This window comes from Oryctolagus cuniculus, chromosome 14 (genome assembly GCF_051225735.1).
Source record: "Oryctolagus cuniculus isolate XC-2025 breed Fujian yellow rabbit chromosome 14, ASM5122573v1, whole genome shotgun sequence".
In the NCBI taxonomy this organism is placed as follows: domain Eukaryota; kingdom Metazoa; phylum Chordata; class Mammalia; order Lagomorpha; family Leporidae; genus Oryctolagus; species Oryctolagus cuniculus.
In genome coordinates this window covers 67,727,350-67,754,416 of record NC_142880.1, presented here as the reverse complement: position 1 = coordinate 67,754,416, position 27,067 = coordinate 67,727,350, and the positions used below count along the sequence as shown (strand labels likewise).

Below are 27,067 nucleotides of genomic sequence, written 5' to 3'. Positions count from 1 at the left end.
CCTCCTGTGCCCAGCAAATCTTTTACTGACAAGTTAGCATGAGCTGTACAAATGGAGATTCACTTCATGGGCCAACCTATTGAAGAGGCTGAGCACAGATCTAAGTAATCTTTCGGCAATAAAGAGTAGAAATGCCTTCCACAAGAGAAATTATTCCCACAACTCTATCCATTTGCCCTGAAAAAAGCTTGGTAGCAGTTAACTCTAAGAAGCATGGAAGGGGATTTTCCTAGAACAAGCAGGAGAATGAAATAAACTTTTAGCCTATGTTTCCAAGACAGACAGATAATAAATAAATAAAAAATGGTTTCATTGTCTAATCAATTTCAAAACTGCTAATGACATTAAATCTCCAAACCAGAAAAACACTCATGGCTAGTTGTTTCTAAGCAGAACATCTACTTTATACCCTGCACCACAATAAATACATTAGATCTAGCACACCTAAGACACAAAATGGGTATCTTTTAGAGAAAAATGGCTGTTTCTTTGTGTTTGCTAGCTGGGCTAGAGGTTTGACTTAGCTCACAAATGTTGAAATACATTTTCCTTTGTTATCACATTTGATCCTGGAAATATCCCCGTGGAATAAGGTTAGATATTTATGTATTACAATCACCGCTTTTGCAATAAGAAACTAAGGCAGAGAGATCCAGGATCACACACTAGTAAGTAGTTTGCTTGAATTACCAATGCCATCTTTGGTGTCTTTGGTGAATTTTTGTTCTTAAGCTTTATGTATTTATTTCTTTGAATAGCAGAGTGACAGTGAGGGTGAACACACCCACACACATCCCCCAACACACACACACAGAGAAAGAGAGAGAGAGAGCATGCACACTCAATAGAGAGGTATTTTCCACCTGCTTGTTCAATACCCAACTGGATCAGGTGGAAGCCAGAAGCCAAGAACTCCACGCAGGTCTCCACATGGGGAGCAAGAGCTCAAGTTACTTGGGCCATCATCTGCTGCCTCCCAGGTGCATCCAGCAGGATGCTGGATACGAAAAAGAGGCAGGAGTCTATTCTAGACCCTTCACTATGGGATGCATGTGTCCCAAGAGGCGATTTAACCTGCTGTGCCATGATACCTGCCCCACCGTTTTGTTTTTTAAGTTAAGGGAAGAAGAAATAGAGGCAATAAGCTTAGAAAAAAAATGCAAGATTTTTGATGTTACATGGATTTCAGTATTTTACCAGGTATAGAAAATATCAAAAGATAACAACAATATATCCAATAGGTAAATAGAAACACTAAGAAAAATAAAACTATATTTAATATAGAAGTAGTGTGCTTTGTCTTCATGAAAGTAAATATACATCTGAATAGCCAGCAATGGCTAACAGAGGTCTGATTATACTGGCTAATGTCGCTCCTCCGCGACCGGAGGAGAGGCACCGGACCGGACGCTGTTATTCCCTTGCTATCGGTTTTTTCTACAGTAAAGCAAGCACAAGTAAAGAGAAGAACGAAATAACGAGCTCCCCAGCGAACTCTCCACCAACTCTCCACCCCCGAACTTTCCACCAGCCCTGAGACAGTAGTTGTCCCAGAGAGTGCAGTTGAGTCCCCTTTTATAGTCTTCTCCCACCAATCCGTGCTCCGCTGCCCGCGTGCTGAGCACGCCGCTTTCTTCCAATCAGACGTTGGGTCAGCTCCTGCAGCTCATTAGTCAAATTGATGAAGCAGCCGAAGCTGCTGTGTAGAACTTGTTTACTCCCTCTCAGCGCCATGTTGTGGGAGCCGGGCCCTGCTTCCCACAGGTTAATGCATCCCACTTCCCCAGACTTTGAAACATGGGAAGTCAAATAACTGCTTTGAACCTCAGTGTTCCTCCTATAAAACTAGAATAGTAACACCTAGTTCACAGGACAGTAGTGATGAATAAATTATTTATGTAAATCACCTGAAACACTACTGGTACATAAAGTTTTAAATAAACATTATTTTTAATCATTGCTATCATGTGTAACATAATTTTTAATAGGGCAAGACACAAAGGATGATTCAACTTGAGTAAGAAATCCTACACAGTTTGGTACATATTTTCAAGCTCTAAAAAACAAAATCCTTTTACCACGCAACTGCCTATAAACCACACACACATCTGTCCTCACCACCCAGAGACAGGTTCTGAGGCAGGGAAAGCAAAGAGGCACTAGGTTGAGAGCCACAGGGAAGCTGAAGGAGAACAAGATTATCACAGCCTTCCTGCAGCTATCACCGAACAAATGAGCAAAGCCGCTGATGACTGCCTTTCTGCTCCCCGGGGAGAGCAGTCACATCGCAACTAATGATCCAGTTCCCAAATAGGAAAGAATGAAAAGGAGGGAAATCTTTATTAAAAATCCCTGGAACATAAATTAAATACTCTCCCACCTCTTTCCCTCTTAAACCCCCAGCAGGTGTCCTTTACACAGTGGCCCGTGCAGTTCTGCTGTTAACAAGATGCAACTCTCCCTCCCTGGACCCTGGGATTTTTCCATCTGCAAGGATTAAGTTGCCTTTGATTTCATGCAATATCTATCTTATAGACAGACATGTAGTTTGTTTACCACTGACTTTGGAAATAAGCAACTCCAATAATTTGAGACTTTAAAGACCATCTGACATAGTTTTGCAAAAGACAATACCTTTAAAGGACCAAAGAGGTAAGAGGAATGAATAAAGTGTTCAGGTGGAACCTAGTTTACTTTGTTGCTTTTTTTTTTTTTTTTTTTTTTTTGACAGGCAGAGTGGACAGTGAGAGAGAGAGAGAGACAGAGAGAAAGGTCTTCCTTTGCCGTTGGTTCACCCTCCAATGACCGCCATGGCTGGGGCACTGCGGCCAGTGCACCATGCTGATCTGAAGGCAGGAGCCAGGTGCTTCTCCTGGTCTCCCATGAAGGTGCAGGGCCCAAGCACTTGGGCCATCCTCCACTGCACTCCCGGGCCACAGCAGAGATCTAGACTGCAAGAGGGGCAACCGTGACAGAATCAAGCGCCCGGACCGGGACTAGAACCTGGGGTGCCGGCGCTGCAGGTGGAGGATTAGCCTATTGAGCCATGGCGCCGGCCTTTTTTTTTTTTTTTTTTTTAGCATTTTTAATCACTCAAAATGTTAGATCAACTGTTGCCTGAACTTTCCATTATTCAACAGAAGCTCGAAATACTTTCTTAATTCAAGTTGGCAATGAGTTTTTTAAAAAATTAAGCACCATACCCATATGCAAACTTACCTATGAATTTTCAGGTGGAAGCTCTGATCTCATCCAGTGATTTTAAACTCTGCCTTAAAGAAAAAAAAATAAAGAACACTTGAGAGCTTTAAAAATAGCTCTGCCTTCTTCCTCCTCCAATGGAAACTCTGATTTAATTGGTCAAGGGTAAGATGATTCTAATATGCAACCAGAACTGAAGATCAATAATCCGATCTTATTTATTAATTCTAAAAGTGAGGGAACTGTGGTCCACAGAGTAAAGCATCATGCAGCTATCAGGAGAAAACAAAACAGACTCACATTGCTTGACTTCTTAAACTAACAGACTGTCAGCAAAACTCTAGTATCAATGTTATTCTTTTACAATATATTAGAGTTTTGGATTATATATGCATAAATATCTAATATATATATAAACTATATAATATGTGTATATATATATTCATTCCCTGGCACAAGTCATAAATGTTCTTTTTTTTATGCTAGCATCCTTTTTCCCTAAATGACCATCAGGAACCATTTATCATTTACATTGGATTGTACATTCCATGAAGCCCAAGGACTTGTACCTCAGTAAATACTTGGTCAATGAATGACTTTGTGAACTTTTCAGAGTTCTATTCCCATATAAATTGGGAATAAAGCAGCAGAAAAGTTCAAGCATCAACCTCAGTGAATATAGCCAATTTAGAAGAAACAAATAATGATGTCTCAGCTATCCAAGGGGAAGAATCCATTAGATCTCTGTTGAGTAAGAGGTATGAATAATAACTGATGAAGCAGTAGACCTGCGGTCACAAAGACTCACCTCACAAGATTTTAAGTTTTCTTTCCCTTGTCACAGCACAGAAAGAAAAGACAATTCTATTCGTGTCAGTCTCACTGCCACATGAACTCAGTGGATTTATTTTCCCTGGCTCTGAATCCTTGCCAATACAAATAGACATAGCTGAAATATCCTGTCTGATTTCTTGACTGCACGGGACAGAGAATTGCTGGTTTAACTTGTCTGTGTGCACTTGAAAAGTTCCTCTTCCCACACTGTAGGGATGGCTGTCCTCAAAAATGGAATATAGCATTACAAGTGTTACATTTACATCTCAAAAGATCTGATGACTAATAGTAGCTTCCTTTCATCCTGTAAAAATATTGGCAAGATCCTGCCCATTGCATCAGAATAAGACAAGTTATTGATCATTTGGTTTATTATATAAAAAAAGAACTTTGCTCTAACAACCAATGCAATCCAAGCATCTCTTTCCTTCAAAATATATTTGTAAAATAATAAATCTAGTCATATCAATCATGAACATAAAAAATTCTGAAACTATCTGGTCTCAGAAAAAGTACAAGATTCCTGATATGATCTATGAACTCTGCCTACTTGTCCAGCCTCATTTCCCTTCACCTGTCCGCAAACATCCTCTGGTCCAGCTCCTTCAGACCACTTCCTGATTTTCTAACATACCATCATCTCTTGCATCTTCATGTTTATGGGCTATCCCGTTCCCTTTTTCTCTGTACTCCGGCCCCTTGCAGAACTTCCAAGAATCAGCTCAATTGTGTATCTAATGGGAAGGCCTCCATGACTCCTTCAGACAGTCTCTGCTGCTTCTACCTCTCCTGCCTCCCGTTGGATTACATTATGAAAACAGGTGCTTCTAAAATGTGTGCTCCCAAATCCGAGGTCTGCTCTTTAAATCACTTCCCCAGAGCACTCGATATGGAACACAGATTTGCTGAGATCAAATAACTGCTTCTACTGCTCCCTTACCACTTCTGTTTATATATATGCATTTTACATATATATATATATATGCAAATATGGCTTTCCTAGGCAGTTCTGCCTACTGAAGCAACCATGGTTTCTACCCACAATGAGCCTATTAGTGTTTCTAGCTGTTTTGCTACAAATGTCTGGCTATTGGGAAAGTGAATCTATGAGACCTCTATAAGAAAAGAACTATCACCAGAAACAATATCAAAATACATTAAAAGCAAGCCAACAAATGCAAACTTGCTTCCTTCTCCAAAGCAAATTGAGCTCCAGGCAGACTTTCCTTATTCAGCAGAGTGCAAGACACAAAAGCAAATGTTGATTGAATGGAAGTACATTTTTCAAGTCAAAAGATGCTGCTATAGGCAGTCTCCCTTGATATCTGCAATCTATGATTTAAATGAAAAATCAAGAATATCTTCAGAAAATTTATCAACAGAGACAGATATAATAGAAAAGTGTAGTCATACCAAGTTTTGAAATTTAAAAAATCAAACAAAACAATGATTACTGGCACTTTTCCTAGCAGAAACACATACTCATACTGTTCTTATGTTGTATAAAGCTAGCTGCAGATGCCCTTAGAATGATGCTGTTAGAGCAGCATATTTTCTCGTAACATCATTGCTAGTACTTTAGAGCTTGACGGTGGCACAACTCCATCAATCTGACCCCTGATTGATTCATTTTTCTATTTGTTGCACATTAAAAGATATTATAGCTCTTTCATAAGGTACATTAGCAATGATGCTGCTTTCTGAAACTTGTATCATCAAGCCAACTCTCTTTCATTCTGAAAGCATGCAAGAAATGTTATCAAAAATAAATATATCAATTACTAATTAGTAAATGTCCACTATAAATCCATTGTCCAGCACATGGCTAAATACTATAAAGAACTGAAAAAAGTTCAACATGGAGCTTTTTGATGAAATTTTTATGTGAGGCTTTGTACATTAGGTTCTTTCTGATTTGAAAATTATACTTTGATTTTCTCAAGAAGTGCTCTTGGAGGGCTCACCATCTGCAAGATACCGTAGGTAGGAGGCTTAGGTGACTGTAGGTATAGATCCTGAATTCAGGCCACATACAGTAAAACAATACATGAGAAACATAAGCAAGAAAGTGTGAGAATCTTAAAAAAATATGCCAGTGAAGTGCTGTGGGAAAGAAAAGGGTAAGGGTCAGAGCAAACACTGTGAAGTTTGATACTGCAGCCTCCAGAGGTAAGTAGCACAAGAAAAGTTAAACAGGAGAGAGAAAAGTCACAGTAGAGGGAGCAACATGAACAAAGTTGTTCTATGGAACACATGGAATATGGTGAGAGCAAAGGGGTAGTTGAGTTTAAAGATCAATAAACAATAGAAATGAAAAGATAGGTTAGGCTATGTCACAGGCTTTGAAGGAATCTAAAAATTAATCCCTCGGCAATAAAATGATTTTTGAGACAGTGTTCAGAAGGATGATTATTTAAGATTAAGTTGGCAATAGTGAGATAGAACTAAAAGGAGATAAATAAAGGCTCCTGGGGCTGTTGCTTATGCTCTAACCCAGGTAGATGAGCTGGAAAGAGTACAGAGCCCTCTGGTTAATATTTACAGCCACTGTCAGGTAGAAATCTATTAACTGCTTGTGGTTTCTTAATACACAAAGCTTTGCCTCAAATACATCATTATGAAGTCTCTGATTCCTGGCACTAGGCATTCTTCATGCCTTGCATATGCACATAACTATTCTATATGTTACAAGATAGCACCAGAGTATGTGTGTGTATGTGTGTGTGTGTATGTGCCACTTCCAAAGAACACCAGCTTGTAGTATAGTTTCTATATTCTGTGCAGCACCTGACATACATGAAGCATTCAACAAAATCAGATTTGTGATTTTTTTAAAAAAATTAAGTTTTAAAAATTTATTTGAAAGCCAGCACACATACACATACAGAGAGAGAGAGAGATCAATCTTCCATGTATTGCTTTACTTCCAAAATGCCCTCAATGGCCACGCAGAAGCTATGAGTCTAGCACTCAATCTAGTTGTCCAACATGGATAGGAGAGGCCCAACTATTAAAGCTATACCTGTCACCTACTAGGATGTGTATTAGCAAGAAGCTTGAATTGGAAGCACAGCCAGGACTCCAACCCAAACACAACCCAGGCACACTGTCACGAGATGTGGGTGTCCCAAGCGTGTCTTAACACCCCCCTGGATTTGGTACTTTTGTTGCTATTTAACCCAGAGAAGACACCTTCATTGGTGTGATGATTAATTTTATGGGCTGATGTGGCTAGGCCATGGTGCCTAGATATATGGTCATATATAAATCTGGATGTGTTGGTGAGTGTTTTAGGCTAACACCATGTTCTTTCTTACATTTTGAATTCTGTTTTCGATTCTCAATACAGTGTCTCAAATTCACACCGACTTTTTTAGTTCACATTGACTTTTTCAGTCTCCAAAGTACTGTGTATCATCCTGGATCCCATTTCCTATGTATGGGATGCTCTTCCATCTTTCCCTCATTTCTACTACTTTAATGCTCAAATGTCCCTTCTTCTGAAACACTTCCCTAATCAGTAAACCCTAACCAAGGCCAGGTTCCCCTGAACTTTTAATTCACGTTATACACAACATCCCTTAATTAAACTTGGTTGGTGCCCTGCTCCATCCTTGACCATGAAATCCAATAGGGCAGAGGTATTTCTGGATTGCTTAGCATAATACTTCAGTAACTAGTCTACTGCTCTGCTGAGTAGAATGTAAATGCTCAAGAAACATCCATTAAATTAGTGAGTATGCTTGTGAGTTAGTGAACAAATTAATAAATTTATGAATTATAATGATGTCAATAATGAATCTTTACACTAAGGCTACCAATATTCATCTTTGTCTTCCTATGTAGCAAAATCCCATGAATCAAGGTGACGGATATATTACTGTCAAGCCAAGTTCAATACAAAAAGTACTGTTGAGAGTTCAGGTTTCAAGCTGCTGTAAGGAGAAAAAACAAAAAAACAAACAAACAAAAAAAACACTGAAGGGGAAGGACCAGGCAGGCTTCATTGTGTTCACCAATTTCAGGAAGGAAAATCACCATTTCTACTTTATAGTTATTCTGAACAATAAGCAAGAACTAACCATATCCATTTCACGAATGAATTCCTCAGCTCACTTAAATAACTTTGTAAATACATAAGAAAAAAATATTTTAACATATGTACAAAGAAGCAAATCATCAAAGACCTTCTCTAAAGACTTAAAATGCTCCAAATTCATATATACTCAAACCAACACTAATAAACTTGCATCTCTTCCCATATTTTGGAGTCTGTCTTTAGATAAGTTTACAGTACTATATCCCAATTCTTATACAAACTCTTGGGCTTAAGCTCTAAAGATATTAATCAAAGTCCAAGTCATTTATTAAACTGCAAATGGCCATAAAGCAGAGTTAATGCAATTTGTAAGGCAAAGCAAACCAAGCAACAACCTGACCTATGAGCTTTCAAGACCCCTTTGAAATGTTGAGTAAAATCACCAGGGAAAAGGTTAAAATTCAACTTTACATTATGTCCCTCTTTAAATCCTGGAAAGTACAAGCATGTCCTTGACAATTTAAGATTATGAGTGATAACTTACCATACAGAATACATCCTGAGTTTTCTCATGAGGATTTTTTTAAAGTTCAAAATGCTATCTTCAGTAATTTGATTATTAATACTATACTTCCTTTTGAAATTATGGGTTTTTAAAAGCAGTTGTTCTTTGATGTACAAAATCCCCAACTAGTATATTAATTGGGCATATTTTACTACTTAAATTTGGAGTCTTTTTCTTATGGAAAGTTTCTCCTTGCTGCATCCATGCTTTAAAACTTAATCTTTAGTGATATTAAGAGTTTATTTTTTAATACTTCTCCAAAGCAGTGTTAGGTTGCATTAGTTATATTTTGCCACATAAGAAATTAACCCAAACTTAGCAGTTTAGAATAACAGATATTTATTATGCTGCAGTCTAGGGGCAGGGTTCTAGAAGCAGCTAGATGTATAGTGTACAGTGTATATTAATGTAAAGTGGAAAAGACCAGTTAGTTTTACTTAGTGGGCTCAAATAAAAGTAAAAGCATAATATCCAAAAATAGTAGAATTAAATGCAGTGTAGCTGGGTGGTTCTGGCTCATGGGCTTTCATCAGGTTGCAGTAAAGCTGTTGGTGGAGGCTTGACTGGGGCTGATGGCTGCACCTCCACCTCCAAGCTTGCTCTCATAGTGACTGTTATCAAGAGGCTTCAATTTTCACATGGGTTGTTGGACTGAGGACCTGATCTCCTCTCTCAACACTGGCTGTTGGAACTCCTTCAGTTTCTTTGCATGTGGACTGCTCCATTGGGCAGATCAAAAAATGGCTACTGGTTTCCCCAAGATCGAATGATTTAATAGGATAAGAGATAGAGTATCCAAAACAGAAGCTCACTGCCTCTGGGTGGCTTAATCTCCACAGTGGCACCTCTTCACTTCTGTTTCATTCCAGTTTTTAGAACTAAGTCACACAAGGTCAGTCCATACTCAAAGGGACAGAAATTAGACTCCACCTCCTGAATGAAGGAACATCAAAGACTCACCACATAGGCAGTGGTTAGAAGCCTGGGAGTTAGATGCATTTGGAATTAGAAAGATCTGGGTTTGAATCTTGACTTTACTACATATCAGTTGTGGGTACTTGCAGAAATTATTTAGTCTCTCTATATCATAGTTTCACCAAATGTATAATTAGTAGGATCATGGGGTTCTACATTTGATCAAACAATATGGCAAAAGGACTTGTCAGCACAGATCATTGTAAACATTCATTAACGTTGTCTACAGAGCAGTAATTGGTTAAGAAAACTATTTATTGAGTACCCTTTATTCATAGCATACACAATCCCTTGCCCTCTAAGTGCTTACACTAGTAGTTATAAAAGTTTAAAAATTAGATATAGAAATGTGAATGGGACTTTTCCTCTAGAAATCAGAGGAAGTATGAGAGAGGCAATCAGAAAAACAGTCTATACAACATAAGGAAATATATACCAGATTTCAACAGTTTTGATAGCTTCCTTTTTTTAAATTAATGAAGCTGTTTCTTCAGCTTTAATTATCTCAGAAGCACTTTATGTAAAATTGATTAAAGTACAGGTTTTTGCTAGCCTACAGGCACGCAAAATAGCCAGTCCAGTTCTGTCCTCTGGACACCTCATGGCCCCAGAAGGGGCTTGGTATAAGAAAGTTTGCAAATCTGCATTCACAGATTGTACCCGTAATTACAATAGAAAGGACCAAAGGTCGTGGTCTAAAGCTATGCCAACATAATGTAGCCATATAGTAAAGAAAATGGTTTCATATAAATTTTCTGAAAGGTAAACATTTTTCTTCTTTAAAAATGCGCCATGCTCTAAATATTATAACCTAAAGAAATAAACCTTCAGCCAATTCCCACTAATACCTTATAAGATAAAAAGCCCATTTTATATGATGGCCCCTTTGTATCTTAGAAATTAGATCTCATTCTGAGGCAGTAATTTGTGTTTTATATAAATTGTGTTATTAAATGCTAACTCTAGGCTTCCATCATCTTGTAAACGACAACAACAACAAAAAATCCTGAAAGCCTATTATTTTCTGAATGTGGAATTAGAGGTTAGAATTTCAGCACTGACTAGGTATCAATGTTGTTTATCTTCCCAGAGTCAAACTCAAGCAATTTATAGGAACTTCTGCTTCTGAACTTCAAGCCCAGAGTTCCAAGGCAACCACAGGTAATTTCAGTTAGGCTAAATACAAAGATTAGTCAACAGTGTCATTGAATAGTCCATATTCTTCATTAACACCTAAAACAGAAACTATGGAAAGACTGGGAAATGGAGGTCAACTATCCAAAACTCAAATACACCATAAACTAATAAAATACTTAGAATCATTACATGTCAACGTCATGCTCTTTGGAGATCACTTGCCCCTTGCCTTCACTGGCCTTGTATCAAACCTTTATTCATTACTAGAGTATGGATGACTTTCTGAAGAGCTAGCTAGATTTCATTTTAAAAGATGGTAGACTTTACAAATATTAGGTAAGATTTGAAATTAATTCACAAACTTAAGGTTGACATAACCCGGTTTACTAAGAAACAGATCATGCCTCCAGGGGATTTGCAGTTTGATAATACATAATCTTCCTATTTAAAAAAAAGTTTGTTTATTTATTTGAAAAAGAGAGAGAATTTTTCATCTGCTGGTTTACACCCCAAATGGCTGCAACGGCTGGAGCTGGGCTGATCTGAAGCCAGCAGTCAGGAGCTTCTTCCAGGTCTCCCACATGGGTACAGGGGCCCAAGGATTTGGGCTCTCTTCTGCTGCTTTCCCAGGCATATTAGCAGGAAGCTGGATTGGAAGTGGAGCAGCTGGCACTTGAACTGGTATCTATATAAGATGCCTGCACTACCCACTATGCCACAGCACCAGCCCCCAGAATCTTCAAATATTGCATCCTTAGAAAAAACAGGTTGGCTCAGTGGAGAGGGATAGAGTAACCAAGTATAGAATTAAGAGTGTAATCACTGAATCCAGAAAAGCATATTTTAATCCTGACTTTGTTTTTTACCAGCTGTGAATCTCAGCAAGTGCTTTAACTTCCCTGAGTCTCAATCCCTCAACTTTATGAGTTATTCCAGGCTAAACCTCAGTTAACCAGGAGTGAGTGTGCATATATTCTTTGTTTTGCTACTGCAATGAACTATCACAGACAAGCTATTTATTAATTAAAAAGAGGTTCATTTAGCTCAGTTTTATAGGCTGCAAGACCCAATGGACAGGTTTTAGCTTTTGCAAGTGGTCATGGTAGGAGGCAGAGAACACAGAGGAAAGGATCGCATGATAATCTCATAAACAAAGAAAGCCCACAGGCCCAAATTCAAGCTTTTAACAACCCTCTCATAAGATGAGATCACAGGAGAACCACCTTCCTCGGGCACACCCCCAGTGATCTAAGGATGTCCCACATGGCCTCCCCACCACTTCCCAATACCACCACCATGGGAACCAAGACTTTAACACATGGGCCTTTGGTGAACATTCAACATCCAAACCATAGCAGTATGAAATACCAGGGACTTCAAAAAGTCATGGAATTAAAAGATGTTTATTTTGGTGAAAAAAATTTTGAAATCTATGCATAGTTTTTTCATTACACACATTTCTGTGAACCTTTTTAGAGAGCCTTCATACCCAAACAGCATTGTAGACATTCAGTTTATATTTAAATCGGGGTATCCTCCTTCACATTTGATGTTCAGGGCACATGTTCACAATCAGACTTCTTCCAAGTCATTACACTGTTAGGAACCTCTCAGCTAATGATGGAGTCTCTGCTACCCATACTCATATGCCTACCAAGTTCATTCTCATTCTTTTTCTTGATCTTGGTTTGATTTATTTATTTTGAGAACATATCCTGATCCGGCATGATGTTGGAGTACATATCACTGTATTTTCTTCATAGAACTTAATGTATAGTGGCAAAGACCAGTTAGTTTAACATTAGTGGGCTCAAATAAAAGTAAAAGCATAATATCCAAAAATAGTAGAATTAAATGCAATGTAGTATTCTAGATTGAATCTTGGAACAAAACAAAAGGACATTAGGGGAGGGGCCAACTGGGGGACACAGTGAGTTAAGCCCCATCTTCCAACATCAGCATCCCATATCTGAGTGGCAGTTAAAGCACTGGCTGCTCTGCTTCCTTTTCAGCTCCCTGCTCATGCACCTGAGAAAGAAGTGGATGGTGGTCCCAGTTCTTGGCCCTCTCCTTCATGGGAGACCTGGATAGAGTTCCAGCATCCTGGCTTCTTTTGGCCCAACTCCAATCACAGAGGTCATTTGGAGAGTAAATCAGCAAACACGAAATTCTCTCTCTTCTCTCTCTCTTCCCAACTCCAGTCATAGTGGTCATTTGGGGAATAAACCAGCAAACATGAAATATTCTCTCTCTCTCTCTCACTCTCTCGCTCGCTCTCTCTCTCCCTTTCTGTCTCATGTAAATACTGGAGAAATATAAATGAAGCATAAAGTCTGCAGTTTAGTTAACAGTATTGTACTAATATTGGTTTCCTAGTTTTGATGAATATACTATGATTATGAATGTTAACATTAGGAGAAACTAGGTGAGAGATATATGGGATCTCTGTACAACCTTTTCAGTCTTTCTACAAATCTGAAATTAGTGGACTTCTTCTAAGTAACAAGTTTATTTAGAAAACCACATTGTATTATGCAAACATTCCTTCCCAACCATACCCCGGCACCTACACGTCACAATCATATCCCCACTACTGCACACACACAAATTTTCCAACTTCCAGCGTGCACATGTCTTTATTTGAAGGTTCACTGTCACCTGGAGCCTGCTTTGCTCTGCCCAGAACTATTGCCCAGGAATTAAAGATTGAAGGGCATTGGTGAAGAAATGTTCAAAATCTTTCAGCTCAAGAGGAGATTACCCCCAAAATGTGTGCTTGCCCCAGTTCCCAAAGTCTCTACAGAAACATTAGATTTCAGTTGCCAATGGTGGTAACTTGCTTCATTTATGTCCTTTATTTGCTCCTATGTCTTTAATCCACTTTCAAATAAACTCCTCTTTCCTTAATCCTTGTGTCTTGTGGTTTGCTTCTGGGGGAAATCCAAACTAAGGCATTACTCTTATCTCCATCTTTGCTAAGAGAGTTAAGTGGCTAGTAGATATCATAGTTGCACTGTATTATCTTGCATCCCTGAAAAGCACTCTTCACTCCACACTATCAGGAATCCTCACCAAATTATAAAATCATTGGAACCTGACAAATGAAAGCCATAGTTTTTGGAAATGTGGAAAGAAAATAAATGTTTGGAAAGAATGCTAACAAAAAGTCCTGTAACCACTAAAATACATACATTCAATCAAAATTTACTGAGCATTTTCTTTCTAAATTAGTGTCATGCAGATGAACAAAAAACAAGAATACTAATAAGTAAAATAATTTTTGATAGTGATAAGTACTGTCAAGAAAACAAAACAGTGTCATGTAGTAGCATGACACAGTTTGAGGAAAGTTACTCTTGTGAGAGGTCAAGATCTTTCTGAGAGGTTACATTTAAGCTGGGGCGTGGGTGACAAGAGACAATTCTGTTACTATCTATACACTCCTATACTGATGTTACTTTGCTAAAATCCCCCTCTCCATCATAACATATATACTTTCTGTAAACAAAATTAGGCTGACTGGGAGAATACTTTCTTACAGAGTTATTATCTGTATTCCCATGAAATTTAGATCATATGGTTATTTAAAAACAAGGGGCTTATTTGCACACTAAAGTATTTATATTTACAAATTAAAAGACAAGATGGCTGAGGATTTGCTTCAAAATCTTTCAAGTGATGAAACAAGATTAGAAAAATATTGTTGACTATTAAAACTGAGTAATAGGTACCTGGGGGCTCAAAATACTGTTTTCTTTATTTAATGTTAATTTAATGCTTAAATTTCCATAATCAAAAGATTTAAAAGTACAGTATATATCAAGGATGGGAAATTCCCAGGGTTATAGGAATTCCATCTCACCAAATTTTCATCAGGAAATGATTAGTTCAAACAACAACAATGACCAATGGAATCATGAAGATTTAAGAACAACCAAAGACTGAAATGAATAAAGGGATTACTAGATATCCTTAAAATGGAATTCTGAGGCCTTCAGGGATGAGCTGATCCTAGAAGGGTCAGTGTCTTTGTCTAGGTTATTTTACAGCACTGAAGACTTACAACTTAACTTATAAAAATGAGCCATAAATAATTTTATCCATATAAGTGCAAATTAGTCATGTCCAGTGGAATGTAATTGATCATTGCTATAAGGACAAACCAGTCTTTGTAAATTCTTTTCAACATTCTTTTCCTGTTCATAATTTGTGGTTCTTTGATTACTCCTTTGAAAAAGTTACAACATGTTTTCGTGTTCCCTCACTAGTTAATATTTGCTTTATTATACATGTGTTCCTTTCATATTACAGGAGAATCATAACTTCTCTTCTATAAAGAATTGTCATTTAACAATAATTAGCAATTTTATGGGGCTCTAATAATGGGAAGCATGTACTATGTGTCAACGTCTGCGTATTTTCAAAGATTAAAATGTGATTAGGCCTTATGTGGGTACAGATGAATATTGTAGGATGTTCATCATCCATAAAAGTTTTTACCTCAACCTCCAGAACTCCACTAGCCAGCTTTTGATTATCCATCAACTTGCCAAAAATGCTACCTTGTCTAAGGAGGATTTCCCATCACTAGCAGATAGAAAGCTCTTTGAGAAACACCTACATCTAGGAATGGCTTTTAGTGTTGTTTTTAAAATCAAAATTTCATAAGCCTACCATAAACATCTGGATATATTTTCTTTCATCTTTGCTCTATGGCAAAATCTAGGCACACTGACAGAGAAGTCTATAAGAAACTAAGTTATGGCGAGCAATGCTCCTCTGAAGGAGGAAAATTTCAAAAGTTCAAGTGAAATCAATACGTGATGGACTCATTAAAGCCATAACTTGGTTGATTAGAGAAAAATAGGAAGAAAAAAAGCAGCAATTGGTATCAAGTGGGTATTTTGTGAATGAAGGTTTTACGTCTATAAGGGCTCCTCAAAAAGTTGTAGGAAATTATTTCTCTCTGTAGTGCCCAGTATGTGCTAGGTCCTGTTTCAAGGAATTTAAACTACAACAACCTTGTGAAGAATCACTATCTTCATTTTGCAGATAAAGCTCAGAGAGTTTAATTAACTTTCTAACGGTCATAAAGATAGCAAAGATAGGCAGAGCTGGATTCCAATCCATTCAGGTAGCCAGATTGGTTTTATTCCAAAGCCTATGCTATGACCTTTCCAGAATGCCAACCTACCCTGAGGCTTTCACAGAGGTTGCTATCTCAACAGGCATCTGCCAAGCATAATTTATAGGCAAATCTGTGTGTATTCTCAGTGAAAAAAACTTGCCAATCAAGTGTCAGTTGTGTCAATTCACAATCCACTCAACTCACTGAATTAACAAAGCTAACTCTCACCCTCACCTATAAATGGCAGAAATAAACAACATACTATTCCCTATTTATAGTCCATGTTAATAGGAGATGGCATAGTATAGCAGAGGAGCCCTTGGGGCGGAGGGAGGGACTAGAAGAACTTAATTATAAATCTATCACTCCTACAGGGAAGTTTAATCCTAGAAGGATGTCTTGTCACTACTCAAGGACTCTCATTTCCTCTCCGAAGAATCAAGTAAGCATTTGGAACTCAAAAATTTTCAACAGAGGTCTACTAGCATTTGGTGAGGCTTAATTCTTCCTTGTATAGGATTGCTCCTAGTAGTAGAGAAATTTAGTAACCTTGAGTCTGGGCATTTACAGCCTATAACTCTTTCCAGCTCTTGTAACAGTTATATTACCAGTTGTCCGTAAGTACTACCTAGCAGTCAGTGAGAATCACTAGTGAATGACAGCAAGTTCTGTGAAGCCTTATGGCTCTCAGTGTCAGCTTGTGGCAATGAACTTGGAGGGAGGAGAGAGTCTCAGGCCAACTCTACCATTCACGATCATATTCTGGAAGGTAAATCACACTGTTCTCACCTTTAATAAGCCTCTGGGAAAACTGATAGAGATTTTAAATTTACATAATTCTCAGAAAACAGAAGTATGCAGAAGCAGCCTGCAGCAGCCACCACCCTCCAGCAAGTGCTAGGCTCAGGTGAGCATCCCAATACCCCTTCTAAAGGGAGGGAGCTATATGCAGCATCCATTAGAAGCAACAGGAAGAGCTTACATTGAATAACAACTAGAAGTTCCAGGTACACCTTCTAGTCCTCAGTTTTCAACTCTTTTGCAATCTCTTGCAATTCCTTCCACCTATCAAACAAATTTACCATGTAGTAAGTCCTGAACCAGGATCCACTTTCTCCTTTAAGGCCTCTAACCTAAATCCTTCCCTCCAAATAAATATAACATTTAAAGTCTTTAATAGAACTCTTTATTAAATTGCTCAGCCATCAAATGCTCCATAATCACACCACATATAGGAATAGTGTTATCTTCCTAGTTTGAATGCTGGATCCCAAAATTAAGCATCACATCTTATAGTACTTTTATATTCCTCAGTGGCTAGCACATTCCTGGGAACACAGAACACATGCTCTTTGATTTTTCACAATACCAAAAATACCATGAGCTTAACCAAACTGACATATGGTAGGCTAATTGGAAAAACTGATATATTCAGCACCTTTTCTCAAGTACTCTTCAAGATCATTTTCAAAAAATAAAATTAATTCTCACATACCCAATAGTCACCAAAAGGAATAAATACAAATACTTGACTTTTTGGACAAAGGCAAAGAGGATTAAAGCTTCCAGCTCCATGATGAGGTTTATACCAAGATGTGGAAAGAGGGTATGTCCTCTAGGTCCTACTCAGTTTTACATAAAATCCATTTTGCTTCAACCATTAAAACCTCCTAGGTGTTTCAAAGGCTATGAACAGAATTCACCTTGGAAAGCTGGCAATTAAGTCCGATGCCATCATTAATCTAAGGAGAAAAAATACCTAATTTGTATTCAGCTTAGATCCCAGCAACTACCTAATTCTATCTGCATCCATTTGCCTCCAAACTACCTACACACTGCTTGCGAACACTTCAATTTCTGTTTTAAATACATACTCACGTGATCAATGAAATATTTTTGAATACTTGTGTTATGACCAGCAAAGTATAGCTCTGCCAGTACTTCTAAAGGAAATAAGATACTACAATGCTAATATAAGTCATTCCTCTCGTGCTTCCCCCTCTTTAATCTTTCATGTTTGCTAGGCATATAATTGGTGCTTATTCTTCATCCATCATTATCTTTCTCAGAGATTCTGGTATCTTTTCTACCACTAGGTAGAGGTTCTATCTTCAGGGCTTTTATAGATGATTATTCACATATGTTTTGCCAGATTATTATTCACTTTCCCTTGTCAAATTGAGGCTTTCGAGGATCACAATCACATAGCTTGAAGGAGTTCAAAGAAGCTGAGCTAGGATCTTACATCATCATACTGATCACGGGCAGAGGCTGTTTTCCTGGCCAATGGCAATCAGCACTCAAAGTCTGACTGAGCTTCTCACCAGCCAATTTCAAACTCCTGAGGAGCATCACAAATCACATTTGATGTTTTATTTCAATAAGCACAAGAGAGAACTATCTAAGACTGTGTTTTGTGATGGTTATATCACACTTTTCTTTTAAGTTTTATTTATTTAGTTTTGAGAGGGGAAGAAAGAAAGAGACAGCAGACAGACTGACTCCCATCAGCTGGTTCACTCTCCCTACCCCTAGGGTCAAGCCAGGCCAAAGGCAGGAACTGAGAACTCAGTCTAAGTGCTCCCATATGGATGAGCCATCACCTTACTTGAGCCATCACCTTCTACCTTCCAATATCTGCTTTAGCTGGAAGCTGGAGTCAGTAGTCAGAGCTAGGACTGAAGCCAAGGGACTCCAAACGGGATGCAGGTGTATTAACTGGCATCTTACATGATAAGCCAAATGCCTACCCCTCTACTTTTTTCCTTTGATATATCAATTCAAATGTAAAAAGATGGATCTAATGGTTAAAATAATAAAATATGCTTTTATTTTTTTAATATATGCTTTAAAAATTGTTAGGTGCATTTTTAAAGCAAAAAAAAAAAAAGAGTGAGGATTTTTCTTTGGAACAATTACTAATATTTGTCCAACATACAATACAGGAACAGAAGAGATGCTTCTTTTAAGAGTTTTTAAAGCCCGGGTTAATTTAAATATTTTACTAACAACTGAGGAAACAAAGAGTTATTAGAGTAAATGTCTAACACAGCAGGTTGCCCAAAGAAAAATACATACATGTACCTGTTTAACATGCAAAATCTTCATGTGTTCTAATGTGAAACAAGACCTTTACCAGGGTATTCTCCACCTGTGTTAAAGTCTTGCAAAGTGAGCTTCTTCCTCTGGACACACTTTTTACACATAGAAGCCCAGCCAGATGGAGGCAGACTTGTTTATGTTTCAACTAATTCACAATCTAAGAAGTCTAATTCTTTGGGATTTTAATGACATTAGTCTAAAGAAAACTGGTTGAAGTCTAATCCATAACAAAAGAATCAAGTCCTAACCCAATCAGTAAACACATCTGGAAGTTTTAAGGATACTGTAGGAGAAATGATCTGCTAATTTGGGGATGGAATATTTGAAGGTAAGTTTAGATAATAATTAAAAACACACAGCCCAGCAATTTCTGACAAAAGCACTGCCTCTTTGAGTATTAATAAGTAAAATTAGTGCCTGATCTAAGGCTTCATCTACCACTATTAAAAGGTAGGGAGAAACACCGAAGGCAGAAATTGAGGCTAAGCAACGATTCTCTCTCTCATTTTCTTGAGAATCTGGAGCACACTGTGAATTTTTTTGACCTCCAAGGAAAGTCAACAGCAAAAGAAAACTTCAGAAAGACTTTCTGCATCAGATTGTATAGAGTTGTGTTGCTTTAGAATGGAAGCTAGAAGCAGTCATGATAACATTTTGCATAGGTTTCATTTAACTGATTTTAAAAAATTAACGGAAAGCACTTCTTGAAGTTTATATTAAATTTGTATAGGGTTAAATAAGTGATATGAATTATAGATCCACTGTGTAGGCATTGCACATGAATTCAACTAACACTCTTCCCACACCTGCTGTGTTGACAGCATTCTGCAGAGCAGAAAAATTTTCTTTCTGTTCCTAGGAACTTACGGCCCAGAAAGGAAAATAGATATGTAAAAGGTATTATGAAACTAAAAATGAATGAAAGAGGTTTACTAGAGAGGTTCAAGCAAAGTGTCCAAGGAAATGAGAGAAAAGAGAAATTCAACAACTAAATTCAAACCATAGACCTGCAAAAACTCCTAAGGGATCCTCTCATTTACTCTTCTTTGTTTTTAACATATAAGAAATATGAAGATCAGGAAGATTAAAAAGTTTGCAAACATTGCAAAGCCTTTTAAAAGCAGAGCTTAGAAGGGACCCAGGTTTTCTAACACCAGCTTTACTTGGATCCCATTTTATGTCATCCTAACTTAGATGCTTCCTAAGTAGAACTTCACTTTTGAAAACGGCATGTCCAAGTGCTAATCAATGGACCTGCTATAATTGGGCATGGGGAGTTGGAAAGAAGAGTGAAATAAATCTTTGAACCTTAAAACATGTATTTTATCATTGATCACTTCTTCTATTTTTATGAGAACAGAATAAAGAGGAGAAGCAAGTGTATATGAATGGACATCACAAGACAAGGGGATGAAATGAGGAATTTCACTGTGAACACACTCATATGCACACACACACACACACACACAAAGAGGCAGACAGTGTGCACAATTACACCTAACAACACAAGACTATCACTGGCCCCATATTCTGACGGAAAGTTTGCCTATAATCTAATAAGCCCAGATGTCGTTTTATTGGTTTTTCTCTCCCTCTCTCTGTCAAGAAAAGTGGTCAGAGTTGCTAAAAAAGTAAAATTGGTATTATCATCCACCATAAATTTTTCTTGCAGGATGAGATACATGTGGCAGATTTCAGCAGGAACGGCAGGGACTCAAGCTAGGTGGAAAGCACCAGACAGACACACCGAAGAGAAACCAATCACACCAGGTGGGTGTCTACCATACATTAAAGAGCTCGTGTGGGAACACCCCAGTTCTGGAGGGTGGGCATTCTAATTTTCACAGAGGAGAAAACTGAATCTCTGAGAAACTGATTTGCCTGTGGGTGATAATGCCCAGAATTAAAAGGCCAGGCCATGGGGGTGCTGAAGTGCTTGCCTTTGAATGGCACCCTTTTCCCAGTGTAAGTCAGCTTTGCTGTCTTTCCACAAAGTGGCTTAGACTTGATAAATCAAGAATAATATAGCCTGTCTGGGGATGAAACAGAACATGGGGAACTCATTTCACATTGATATTGTAATATATCTGCTTGACATATTTGCTCATGGGTTGTGAGCACCTGAGGCATCCAGGCATTAGCAAGTCATTTACCACCTGAGAAAAAGTAGATTGTTGACTTAGTCATGTCCTGTATGTACATCTTAAATCCCAGTTGCCTGAGAAAATATTTCTGTCTGATGTACTTTTACCTCATTTGAGGCCAGATGGCACATTCTCTGGGACTTGGGCAAAACAAGCCGTCAATAAATCCCTGATTGCTAGCACTGACTCATGCTCATGGAAGCAGACACAACGAAGTCTCTGAAAAGAATATATCCTAGTCCCTCTCTGTTGTAATATGCAACTTTTACTTGCTTATCTCCAGAACATTCTATAACCAGTCCTTTTGTTTTTGGTTGGTATTTATTATAGGGAGACATTAAGTCAATACCTGCATGACACACAGAATGCTATTTACCTGCACAGAAATCTGCTTTTCATAGATTTATAGTAAGCTCATGCATGAAAAAAATGTTTTAGAGCTATTTTCATAATGCTTTGGCTATGGATAAATGATAGAGAACAGCTGTTATCTTGTTTACAGGTTTGAAATTAGTTAACAGTGTAATGAAATGGTTAAAAATGCTTATGAATATTAAACATGTATATATATATATATACATATATCTGTATCTGTACCCATTTTCAAGAATATTGAAGTAGATATTCATACACCCAATAGTTGCTCTTTAATTCAGTTATCATCCTAAACTACCATTTTATTGGGCATTTAATTTACATTATATCTGTTCCAGGTTGAGAAAAAAAAAATTTGCCAAGAAGACATCCATATTGTCCTGTTTGACACATGTGGCTGAGAGATGACTTCTGTCTTACCAAATTTCAGTGATTATCAAGCTTCAGAAATGATTAGGTGATTTGAGTGCCCTCATTACTTAAATAGTATAATGCAGAAATTATAGAATTTTTTAAAAGAAGAAATAACATAGGATTGTCAAAAGATATGTGAACATATTAAGAAAAAGAAAGTATTTTCATCATTGATATGCAATATTTTTAAAAATCTATCCTTAAAAGCAAATCTCACCCCCATAATTGTGTAATGTATCAGTGTAATGACCAAGAAAGGTAATCTTTAAGTTAGCATATTTGAAAAACATGACCCATGCCTTTTTTCTAAGTTAAACAATTTTCTGCCCCACATTCTCTCTCTATCAGTCAGATTTATCTTTACATTAACAATGCTTACCAGCAGATAGCCAAAAAGGCTGGCCAAGTTGGAAAAATGTCAAGATCTGTTTCCACGCTAGGGTGTTTCATGTACTTGGCAGAAGCAGGCTAAGACTGTGGCTCCATTTATTACATTATGCTATAAACATCATGTCTCGAGTTAACAAGATATTCAACATGACAATCCCATAGGTTACCAAGCACCATAAACATCTGTTAACACAGGCGCCAGAGACAGTGTAGAGAAGGCCTCTAGTATCCAGTTTAAAGTGGTTTATGATGTGGAGTCTGCTGTTTAAAAACTAATAATCTAAGACACAGCCTCAAACTCCAGCTAGAACAAATATTTGCAAGACAAAGTTATGCTCGGTTTGGAAAAAAAATGCACTCATGTCGTCCCTTTGTCATTGCGTTTATAGACTCTCATTTCACACCTTTGCCCATTATGCATGGGTTTTCCATGGCATTCAGGACACCAGACTATAATTTCACTGTGACATATTTACAAAAAAACAAAAACAAAAACAAAAACAAAAACAAAAAAACACTGAATATTGACTCACGAACTTTCTCAGGTTAATGCAAAGCAAAAAAGCAAAAAGTTTATAAAAAGTTTATATAAGGATAGCAGATGAGGGGTGGGACAAAGTTTTTAAGCTACACTTGATGTTTTCCAAGGATCTCTAGGCTAAAAACACACCCTACTAGCTTCACCAAAGGCCTATCTGAAGGGAACTAAATAATAGGAAACCCCTTGACATCTAATCTGGGAGCACGGAGTTTTGCTTTCCACAAAAGGAAACAGAACTCAAAGCTACAGCCTACACAAAACCAACCACCCTGTCTGCTAAATCGTCTTACTTCGTTTCTATACAGTATTTAATTTCTGGAAATGTTTCAACAGTTATCACCCCCAAGATGTAGGGGGCACCCCAGAAAGGGGGACCTCCACGGTGATCCAGGTGGAAACCCAGTAGCTCATGGGATGGAGTCCCAGCCCTCACAGCATCACAGGTCATCAGGGCACACACTTGCCAGAGCGTCCTAAGGTAAACGCCCTGGAGACCACCCAGTCTCTGCACAGTGGACAGCAGCTCCCAGAGAATCTCAGAGTCGCAGCTTCCACTGCTCGCTGTCTGAGGATCTGCACTTACACATATACACACCTAGAACCTTCACACATGCAGTTCCCCCCAGAGCCCCACTTCCAGCCCTCAATCCCTTTGAAGGCAACAGGTTCGGTTATTTTAAAGTCCCTGGTACGTAAGCCAATGCAGGAACTTCTGTGACTTCCCAACCCTCTGGCCTCCTGTTACCTTTCTGTGTCCCTTCCAAGGTCTCCTGGCATAAACAGGCGGGCGGCACCCCTAGGGCTGCCTCCTCCCCCCTGCACACCCTACTGGCTCAGACGCCAACACGCCTCCCCAGGCACACACGCTCGCGCACACGCACACCCCACGCCAGCCCACGGCCCCTGCAGCCCGGTCCCAGTGGGCGTCCCTAAGGACTATATATAAAGCCCCAAAATAGACGCCCCCACACACCCGCAAGGTGATGACCTTACCCTGCACCACCTGCCTGACACCAGCACCCTTTTCCTGGACACTCAGCTGCACCGCAGCCCTCGAGCCTCGGGAAGCTGTGTCAAAACTTTGAGTCTGGTTGATTTCATACACACGAGTGTGTCCAGGGCTATGGGGCTAGGGGAGCTGGGCTCGTCACAATTTCCACCCACCCGAGTTAACGGGGACTGTTTACCATAACTCTACTGACCCCAGCTCTGTTGGTGCCAGTGCGGGGCTGCAGCCGTGCGCTTTGCCGAGCAGCGCAAGGTGTGGACGCTCACAGCCCGGCCTCCGCTGACCCTCGGGTCGCATCGCCAGGACCTCTCTGAGCAGCAGCTGCAGCAGCAAGCAGCCTGTGCAGTTCCCGCCCCAGACTGGCTGATGTCAAACACAAACACACTCGCAAAACTTTTACGACTCTAACACAAGCTTCCTCTGCGGAGACCTTCTGCGTGCACCACTGTGGAATAGTTCTCCAGTCGCCCCCAACTCCCCGCGACCCCCCACCAACTTCCAGCAGCGGGCGCACACACGTCCGCGGCGTGGATCGGGTTACAATGACCCACGAGCAGAAAACAACTTCTCCGCGAGGAGGGGAGTCAAGCCAACCCCCAAGTCATCCGGAAATAACTACCCGGCTACATAGATAAGCCCGAGCCCCGTTTTAACAAACAACTGGCTCCCCAGGGTCCATTCCCCGGGGCCCCTGGCACAACAGGGCGTGGGGGAAGAGCCCGACTCCCGGAACCCCTCCTCCAGTACCTCAGAGTCTCGCCTCGGCAGACACAGCGCGGGTTCGCGTCCGCGCCGGGGCCTATGGCGCGGGGGCTTCCGGCCCGCGTGGCCCCAGCCGGGGGTCCCGGCCGCCGCCCGGGCTCAGCAGCAGCCGCCGCCGCCGCCACCGCTGCTGTAGCAGCCGCCGCCGCCGCCGCCGCCGCTCCCCAGACCGCCTCCTCTTCCCATGGCTGCGCCCTGCTTGGCAGCTCGCTGGCTGTCAGACTCGGGGAGGAGGCAGGGGGCGGGGTGAAACGGGAAGGGAGGATGGGAGGGGAGGGGTGGGAAAAGGCGGCCGCCGTTCACCAGGGGTCACGCCGGGCCGGGCCCAAAGTCCCCGGGATCCTGGCTGCCGAGGTGAGGGGAAGCGGGAATTCAGGGCGGCCGGTTCGAGACCGGCTGCGGAGAGGCCGAGCGCCGCCCCGGCCACGCATTCCGAGGAGCTGGGATGAAGCCCTCCCGGCGAGCGAGGAGTTGGAGTTGGTGCGTGTCACTCTCTTCTGGGCTGCGCGGCTCCTCCTAGAGGAAAATATTGGTAGTTGCGGGACACTTCCTTCCTCTCAGCCCGCCCCCGGTTCCCAAAAAGAAGGCTGGACCCAGAAGAGTGTTAAGTGCAGTGTATGAATTCAAAGGAACGCAGGAATGGGGAGAAATCACAGCCAGTAATTAGCTAACCAAATGAGACCTCTCCACCTGCCACCGATTTCCAGACTCCTGCTCACGGGGGCACGGTGAAAACTAGGAAGGACCTTATTTTAGAGGTTAGAAAACGGAGACAGAGGGATTAAGAAGTTTGTAAGGACACGGGGCGTGTTGGCAGAAAGGGACGTCCAGGAGCAGGGCACAGGGCTGCAGGAAGAGCAGACAGAGGCCCCAGCCGGAGGCTTGCCCTTGTCTGTGACCTAGGGGAGGGTTTAACTGCCTCTTGCTGCACATAATTCATCTGTCATATACCGGCCCTGCCTACCTCATTCCCTTACTGGGAAAAAAGAGCAAGACAAGTCGTTGTCAAAGCAGTCCCAGCAGTTGAAAGCTGTGCACAACTGTGTTGTTTTCACAAAGCATCCAACTCCGGTGCACCACATGCCTTCCATGCAGAGGACAAAAGTCCAGCTCCAGGTTGTCTTGGATCTGAAGGAGCAGCCAGTCATGCAATCGTTTCACTATTTACTTTTTACTGACAGCTGATTGTAATGTCACTTACCTGTAAGCTTCTAACAGCTTCTGCTTACTAAAAGACATTTTTTTTACAGAGCTCTCAGACACAAAGCTAAGTTTACACCTACAGAGCAATATTAAACAGTAAGTTAAAGAAAGTAAGCTTCTTTCCTTAGAATAAAAAGTCCCAAGGCATTGACATAGCTGTGGGGACCAAGAGTTGGGAAGGAACAACAAACATCCCATAAAACACCCCTGTTTTCAAATGAACCTAACAGAAAACCCTGTTTCTCACAGTCCTTTCTGAAGCTCAGCTGTAGCTTGCACCCTGGCTATTCCAGACAGACTTGGAAGGATTCCAGACCAGCACTCCCCCCAGGCAGTAGGGTGTGGAGTAGTTATTGACCTTGACCTGGTCCTGTTCTGTCCCTCCTCAGAAGGCTTGTCCCTCCAGGAGGCTGTTCTCAAACCCCTTGATTTCTGGGACTCCACACTTTGTTGGAGAAGTAATGGTGCTTACTGGGGTTAGGAGCTTTTACAAAGGCAACTTGAGAAACTTGGGGAAGGGAAGGGTTGGGGGACAGCCAGGCAAAACTCCTGCTGGGTGGTCTGTACATGCCAAGCTGACTGAAAGGGCAGGGGCTGGCAAAAGTGGAGGCCAGGCCATCCTCAAATGCTGACTCCACCCCTGTCTGAGACGACCTTCCAAGTTGGCTCTTCAATTCTGGCACCGTCAACCTCTCTCTCTTTATATCTTCTTGGTGCCTTCTCAGCCTCTGCCCTTCCCCCAGCCCTCCCTGAGCCCAGAGAATCCCAATCTAGTCCCAGAAGGGCCAGGTAAACTCAATGAAAGATTTTCTAAGTTCTGTTTCAGCTGTGAGTTGGTTTTGGGGCCAAAAAGAAGGATTAATTTCTTTTATCTCTGAGTTCAGCTGGTACCTCCATCCTTTAAGACATAAGTACCCTTCTCTGGCTATTGCTGTTTCTTCAATAAGAGGCCGTCTTTCACAGCATTGGAATAGACACACTGGCTAGTAGAAAATCATATGGAACCAGATATAAGCTTGCAATGTAAATGAAGGGCAGCCTTTATTTTTAAGGCCCTTGGAATAGGTTCTTTGAAATCACATATGTCCATGCATACAGGTCTACAGTTGTGTGTGCCTCTTTGTATTTTCCAAATCATAAGGGAATTTTATCAGATATTGAGTTTGGTTTGTTACAAGTTAAGGCATGTGAAAACACATTACACTGCATTTATTCATCCTTCTGCTCTGCCTGGAATATCCTATCTTA

The 27,067-nt window shown here is 40.2% G+C and overlaps 1 protein-coding gene across 8 annotated transcripts in view; it reads right to left on the bottom strand.

Moving 5' to 3' along the window:
• The window catches only part of GHR (growth hormone receptor), a 303,364-nt gene extending 278,235 nt beyond the window's left edge, over positions 1-25,129 (bottom strand). For 2 of the 8 annotated variants that reach the window (XM_089312523.1, XM_070056268.2), the window contains exons 1-2: positions 24,602-24,821; positions 3,220-3,272 (exon numbers count right to left, since the gene is read on the bottom strand). The gene's annotated coding sequence lies outside the window, so the exon portion shown is untranslated. Of the gene's footprint in view, positions 1-3,219; positions 3,273-24,601 lie in introns of all 8 variants that reach the window. The other 6 variants (XM_070056269.2, XM_017344510.4, XM_008262046.5 and 3 more) reach the window with 5 other exon arrangements.
• Between the last annotated feature and the right edge of the window lie 1,938 nt (positions 25,130-27,067).